Source organism: Atractosteus spatula, chromosome 2, assembly GCF_055471065.1.
Source record: "Atractosteus spatula isolate fAtrSpa1 chromosome 2, fAtrSpa1.hap1, whole genome shotgun sequence".
Taxonomy (NCBI): domain Eukaryota; kingdom Metazoa; phylum Chordata; class Actinopteri; order Semionotiformes; family Lepisosteidae; genus Atractosteus; species Atractosteus spatula.
The window spans coordinates 73310986-73317947 of NC_142707.1; positions in this window are offsets into that span (position 1 = coordinate 73310986).

Here is a 6962-nt window from a genome sequence, read left to right on the forward strand (position 1 = left end):
AGTGATCGGTCCCGCATGCACACATGGACAGCGCACCTCCCTGTGCTGTTAGAACATGCTCAGGCAGACTTTCACACCATGTGGCTAATTGATCTGCTATTTATTATTTCTTAATTAGTTCCATTTCCCTTAAATACTTCCCCCTTCACTCAGGGCTCTGTCATTAGCTGAGCTCCTGTGCTTTTGCTACCTCATACTTTCTTTAGGCCCGTTTTCTTTTTGCACTTGCTTATTAGTGCTGGCGCACTATGGCTGCCATCGCATTATCCAGGTGGGGCTGCACATTGGTGGTGGTGGAGGGGAGTCCCCATTACCTGTAAAGCGCTTTGAGTGGAGTGTCCAGAAAAGCGCTATATAAGTGTAAGCAATTATTATTAATTATTATTATTTACTGCAGCGCTTTCCCTGTTCTTTGCCACTACCGCTCTGCTGCCCTGAGTGTTGGGTGTTTTCTTTTGTTTCTTGGCTCCCCTTTTTCTTTTGGTTTTTCCCACCTCACCACTACCTGAGACCTGCTTGTGAACTCTCACGGCTATTTTTTCAAATCTGATAATTGATCCCCTTACTATTGCTATCTACAGTACCTTTCAGTGATGAAGTGTACTCCTGAGTGCTCATCAGTCATCCCTACATTATTTCCATGAGCAGAAATCTTAGATTTACATACTATCCTGTAACAGTAATTCAAAATGATGAATTATGACTGCATACCTGCTTCATATGAAAAACTGTTGTTCCCGAAGAGTAAAAAAACCCAAAAAGACAATGACAGAGAAGTAAAAATTATTCTTCTGGTCCCCACAGATGTTGAGTAACAAATTCCTGGAAACAAACCAATATATTCTAATCAACAATGAACAACCTTCAAGGATTTCTTGAAATAAAAAAAATCCATACACTTACAAAGCACTTTTCTGAACACTCAACTCAATCTGCTTTACAGGTAATGGGGACTCCACTCCACCACCACTAGTGTGCAGCCCCACCTGGATGATGCAACAGCAGCCAGAGTGCACCAGTAGTCTCCCCACACACCAGCTCTCAGTGCGGAGGAGAGCAGAGTGAGGAAGCCAGTTCAGAGGTGGGGATTATTAGGAGGCCATGAGTGGTAAAGGCCAATGGGAAACTTGGCCAGGACACTGGGGTAACACCAATACTCTTTTTGAGAAACAACCTGGGATTTTTAATGATCGCGGTTTTACATTTCTTATCTGAAGGACAGCACCTTTTTACAGTGTAGTGTCCCTGTCACTATACTGGGGCATTAGGATTCACACAGACTGCACGGTGAGTGCCTCTCTACTGGCCCCACTAACACCAATTCCAGCAGCAACATTGGTTTTTCCCAGGAGGTCTCCCCTCAAGGTACTGACCAGGCTCACACCTGCAGAGCTTCAGTGGGCTGCCAGTTGTGAGTTGCAGGGTGATATACATATAGTTGGTGGCCATATATATACGTATACACAGTAAATACAGTATGATATGGTTTTAAAGCCACTACAGTACAGTATGTGTGAAATGTAATAATCAACATTTAAAATAGAATTACTTCCTGATTTCTTGTTGCTGAAATTTGCATTAAGACAAAATATAGATTATTGTGGTGTCCTCGTGGGACAGCTTAGCACTAAAAGAATGCGCCACAGAGCAAGATGGGAATCGCTGCTAGCTGACCCTGGTCATGTAAACAGTTGTGTAGAGAGACAGTAGGCATGGATTTAAATAGTTGTGTTGTTGTTGTTGTTTAGCCCTATTTCTCCAAGACCTGTATCCACCCTAACCTTGCCTGCCTGTTCCCATTGCTGCCCTCGTGTATTCAAGCCTTCGTTCAAGAATTTTTATGGTCTTTGTTGCTCTTGTTGGCGGACGGAGGTCCCAGATAAAGAGGTGCCCATGCATCCAAATAGTCCTGTTTATTTCCCACATTATTTTAATGAGGATGTAAACCTGAAAGAAGCACATCGTATTCACAACAAGCACTTGTTTTTAATTAGTAAAAGTCTAAACACTATACAACTATAATTGGAAAGATTGCCCCAAGGGGCTCAGCATCGACCGGGTTTCGAACCAGGTGTTTTCTGACTACAGCCCAAATGGTTCCACACATCATGTTAAGCATTCACTGCATTCACTGTGCCACCTGGTGGTTTTACAAAAGTAGTCCAGTCCTTCAACAGAATAATGTTTTAAAAGGGGCAGTGCGGTGCAGTGCAGAGTGCTGGGGTTTGCGTGGCACGAACTGCTGCATTGTCCAGCATGCATTCTGAATGGCTGGATCTGTACGGCTTACATAGCTTACATAGGTTTTTTCTGTGGTCCCATTCTGCTGCTCTGGGGAGTAACACCATCTCTTTTAACCTCAACCCTTGTCGATCGCTCTTAACCAGTCTCTTCACCTCAAAGATTGTCCATTGATACTCCTTAATGTAAGCCCCAAACACATTTAAAATTGACACAGCTGACAACAGTCCTTTCTAATGACAGAACTGAAAATAGATTGATTTTTGTAACAAATGCCACATGATTAATTTCACATTACATTATTAAAGGCCAAGTCTGTTAATAAGAGTATATGGTTGCCAAGGGTGCCAGAATGTTCTGGTGGTTGTGTCTATGATGGTAATCATTAATTAACGTGACTCCAAGTCACCTTCGCCACACAGAAGCTGTGACGGTGGTATAGTATACCTGCGGAATATTATTTAACAAACCAGAGGATGATACTAGACTCATCTACAGATGCAGCCATTCAAAATGAGCGGTAAAAACCCGCGGTACAGTAACCTACCCGCAGGGCACCGGAGGGCACCGCGGTAAGTGATTGGCTGGCCAAAATGACCGACAGGGGCACTCGTGGTGCATTGGTTGGTAGTGAAAAGATTTAATCATTTAATGTCTTTACTGTGCACATTTTAATCCGCTTAGTTTTGAATATTTATATGGAATTTTACCACTAAAGGGAAATTTTAGTAGCTGAGCATAAAAAGAAGAGGAGCATAACGCATCTGAAGGTCATAAACAATATTAATTTAGGAACATAAACATTACTGTATGTACATAAACTGTACTGTGTATGGCTGGTCTTGATAGTTTAAAGAAAAAATACACACCAGTCTTCCATTTCTCCCTAAACATTTTAAGCATGAAAGTTTTATGAAACGGTACCCAAATATGTGATTGCTGTATAGAATGAATTTTAATTTTTAAAAATTATTTAACACGAAAATTAAGCTGTTTACATCTTCCGCCTGAGAACAGTCACCCGTTGCTACCCAACGCAGAAACACAGCCACTAACTAGCAAGGAGAGGACATTAGCTAGCCAATATGATAAAGAAATAAATGATTATTTTGTTTATTTCTTTTGCACATTTATTTGAACTTTTCCATTGATTGTACAAGCACTTGGAAACTGTCCAATCCCTAGTTCATCAGGCATTTACCGGTCTGGCGCCGGTCTGTGTCTTCTAGGATATAATGCCAGCGAACTCTTGTTTTTATGTCCACTATAAGTTAGGAAGTGTTCTTGTTATAAGTGTATTCCTCAGCTTTCCCCAAATTATCTTCTTCTTGCCAACATCTCTAGTCTTTTATCCTGCAATAACTCAGCCAACACTTAAATCTCCAAAAGCTGCTTGTGTTAATTTCTTTAAATCACAAATATCATGTGTAAATACTGGCCATGTAATACTCTGCATTGTGGGATAATAGTTTATTTTAAAGGGAACTAGAGAAACTAAGAACTAGAGAAATCAAGAAAGGCTTTTTTTCTAGAATTAATAAATGCACATCCTGTTCACAGGGGAAATTAAATCCACACTGAGCAATCTTCAATATGTTCAGAATATGACAGCAAGAATCCTATCAGGGATGCATTACACCTGTTTTCAAGTCCTTGCACTGGTTACCTATCAGATTTCGAGTCAACTTCAAAATCCTTATCCTCCTTATATACTGTCCTACAACTGTTATTATTGATCTCCGAATTTTTGTACTTGACATGACTTCATTCAGCCTTTCCTGAACGTCTATGACAGGCAGAGAGAGTGCTGTTTCTGGTGCGATCTTTTGCAGCTGACATTTCACTGTTTTAAACGAACAAGAAATTAGATTGCTCATAAATCACTTATTCTATATAAACACAGCGTAATTGCCCTCCGAAAATCCTCTTTTTCTTGTTCGTTTTAGAGACCTTGATCGAAACTGATTTTAGATGTCAGAAAGGATTTATTTTCTCTGTATTTCCTACATTGCTTTGTCGAGATTTTAACTTTATATCTAACTTTATATCTAGGCTCAGATTTCAACTATAAATCGTACAGTAATTAATAGCAGTAAATACTGATGTTTATACATAAAAAAGTCATGCCTTGGAGTATAGACCCCCAAAGGAATGCCATAGACTCAAAATAAACACATACAGAAAGAAAGTATTTGTATTGTAATTGCAAATCCTGGTACTGTATGAGTGATTGGTATGACTTTCCTCATTACAAATCTCTTATTAGAATTTAAATTTCTCTGTAACTCCAGGTCAGAACAGAGAAAATGTAACTGCCTTAAGGAGTTTACGATTATGAAAAATAGAAGGATAAGCATGATACGTATGTCTTCTGTCATTTTCTAAGTCATGTTACTGAGCACCAAATCTTAATGAGAATATGAATCCATTTAAGGTTTATACCATTAAAGTAACGGTTTATTCCATGCTGAAAATGTTTGTACCAGACTTTTTTGAGGCCTGTTTAATTGTGTCTGAAGTCTGATGTTGTAAATTTTATTGTTAAAAAGATCCATGAAAATGTCACTACTAAAGTTAGCTGGTACTGTTGGTATTGTAAGTGGCAAGTAGAGCTCATATTTTAGATTTTGTGTAGTTGCTAGCGTTGAACTGTGTGTTGGATGCACATGAATTGAAGTAATGGGCAAACATAGCTGATGCGGATCCACAGAGCCAGCATATTAAGATGTTTATAATTAGAGGCAATTTGTTTAAATAACTAGGTATGGATACTGATGTGCAAGAGAGGTGGAAAGGCTATTTCCTTAAGCCAGCACTATAAAATATTTTATTCTCAGTGAGATGCTGCCATTTCATAGTGGGTTTCTAACACTGTGTATAGTTCCATCCACACAGTGCCTTTACTTCCATCCATTTCTAATCTCATTATCCAGTACAGAGGATTTGGAGCCTATCCCAGTAAGCAACGGACACAAGGCAGAATACACCCTGGACATAGCGCCAGTCCATCACAGGACAGACAGACACAAACACAAACACACCAGGGCCAGTTTTCCCATAAACCAATTAACTTACCAGTATGTTTTGGAGTGCGAGAGGGAGTCATATCACACATATGGAGAAAAACCATGTAACCCAGAGAGAACATGCAAACCCCACACACACAGGATGGCAGGAATTGAACCTAGGACCCCAGTGCTGCAAGATAGCAATGCTAACCACTTCGCCACCATTATAAATGCATGGATATCTTAGTTATCTTTCTAGTTCACAGGTTTGCATGCATAATTTAATTTTGAAAGCCACTGAGACATCAGGCACTACTGTTGTATTTATGAAAAAGAAACAAAACAAAAAGCATACTAACAACTGTGCCATCCTACTCCTTAGTTAATACATTTTATTATTCATAAACAGTTAACATTGTTAGCAAAATATTTTGAATTATATTTAACCCTATTTTTTCTTTAGTTTCGTATTTAACTTATTATATGATAGTCAGATTTAATGTATTTTTGAACAATGAAAATATATTTTTACAAGATGCGGGGGAAAGTGCAACAACTTATTACAGTGCTAAATTTAATATTATTGATTGCTAATAGTTTATGCTAACACCTAACTTTCTTAATTAGATGTATTTAAAACAGTGAACTAAGTGTAACATACCATTCAGAAATACAATCGAGAATAGTTTTGTGGTGTTTGTATGGATGAAACGTTTCTAAAATGTGTAACAAAATTAAAGACGATTAAAATCTGTAATCTTTCCACTTGTAATGTCATTATACAGAACAACAAGTTTCTGCTTTGTCTAAGGATGGTATCAAAAAGTAGTCTAAGTGGTGAGAAAGCTGTGCTTAATGATAATTAAGTGACTTAAAAGTAAAAAGAGATGGTTCATATTGCTTGATTATTTTAAAAACTAAGTTATAAGTGCAGACGTGATTGGTGCCATAAGCGCTCCAAGCAGCAGAACGTTCGTTCTGTACTGCTGAGCTCCGCGCCTCCTCCCTCTCTCGGTGCCGCGCCCCTCTCTGACGGAGCGCAGTGGGCGGTACGCTGTTTTCAGAGCCTCTGATTGGGAAAAAAAGACCTGCTGATCAGTTTCACACAACAGGAAGAGAAAAGAATGGGATTTTTTCTCTTCGAAACGTGTGTTGTCTTTATGAAATTCGTGTATTTTAAACATTTAATTAAGAAGTAAAAACCTTACAGCGTACACAAAGATTCTGAGCTGATCACGAGGAAGAAAAATCACCCATTTTTCGCGCATAAAAAGTGGTTTTTAACTCTCGAAACCCGTTTTTATAGGTTTTAAAGTCGTGCGATGTCTAAGTTAAGCAGGAACACATCATTATATCTCATTTTTTATTTCTTTTTAAAAAAAAATAAAAATCGTTTGCCCAGCCTACAACGCATACCGTTTCGCGCTTCTTATTAGTTGCTCAAAAGTAATTTGACCGTATGAAATGCATAATATAAACCTAGAAACATATACGTGAGCAGTACTTAAGCACTGTAGTATCGGTGTTAAGACATACCTCTCAAATACTGTAAATCAAGTTAAAAATATCTCAAGACCGATTCTGGTCATAATGAAACCATGTTTCGTGTATGTTTTCTTTAAAGTACCGAGACCAGCCATATACTGTATGTTTATGTTCCAAAATTAATATCGTTTATGGCCTTCACACGCGTTGCAGTATGCTCCTATTCTT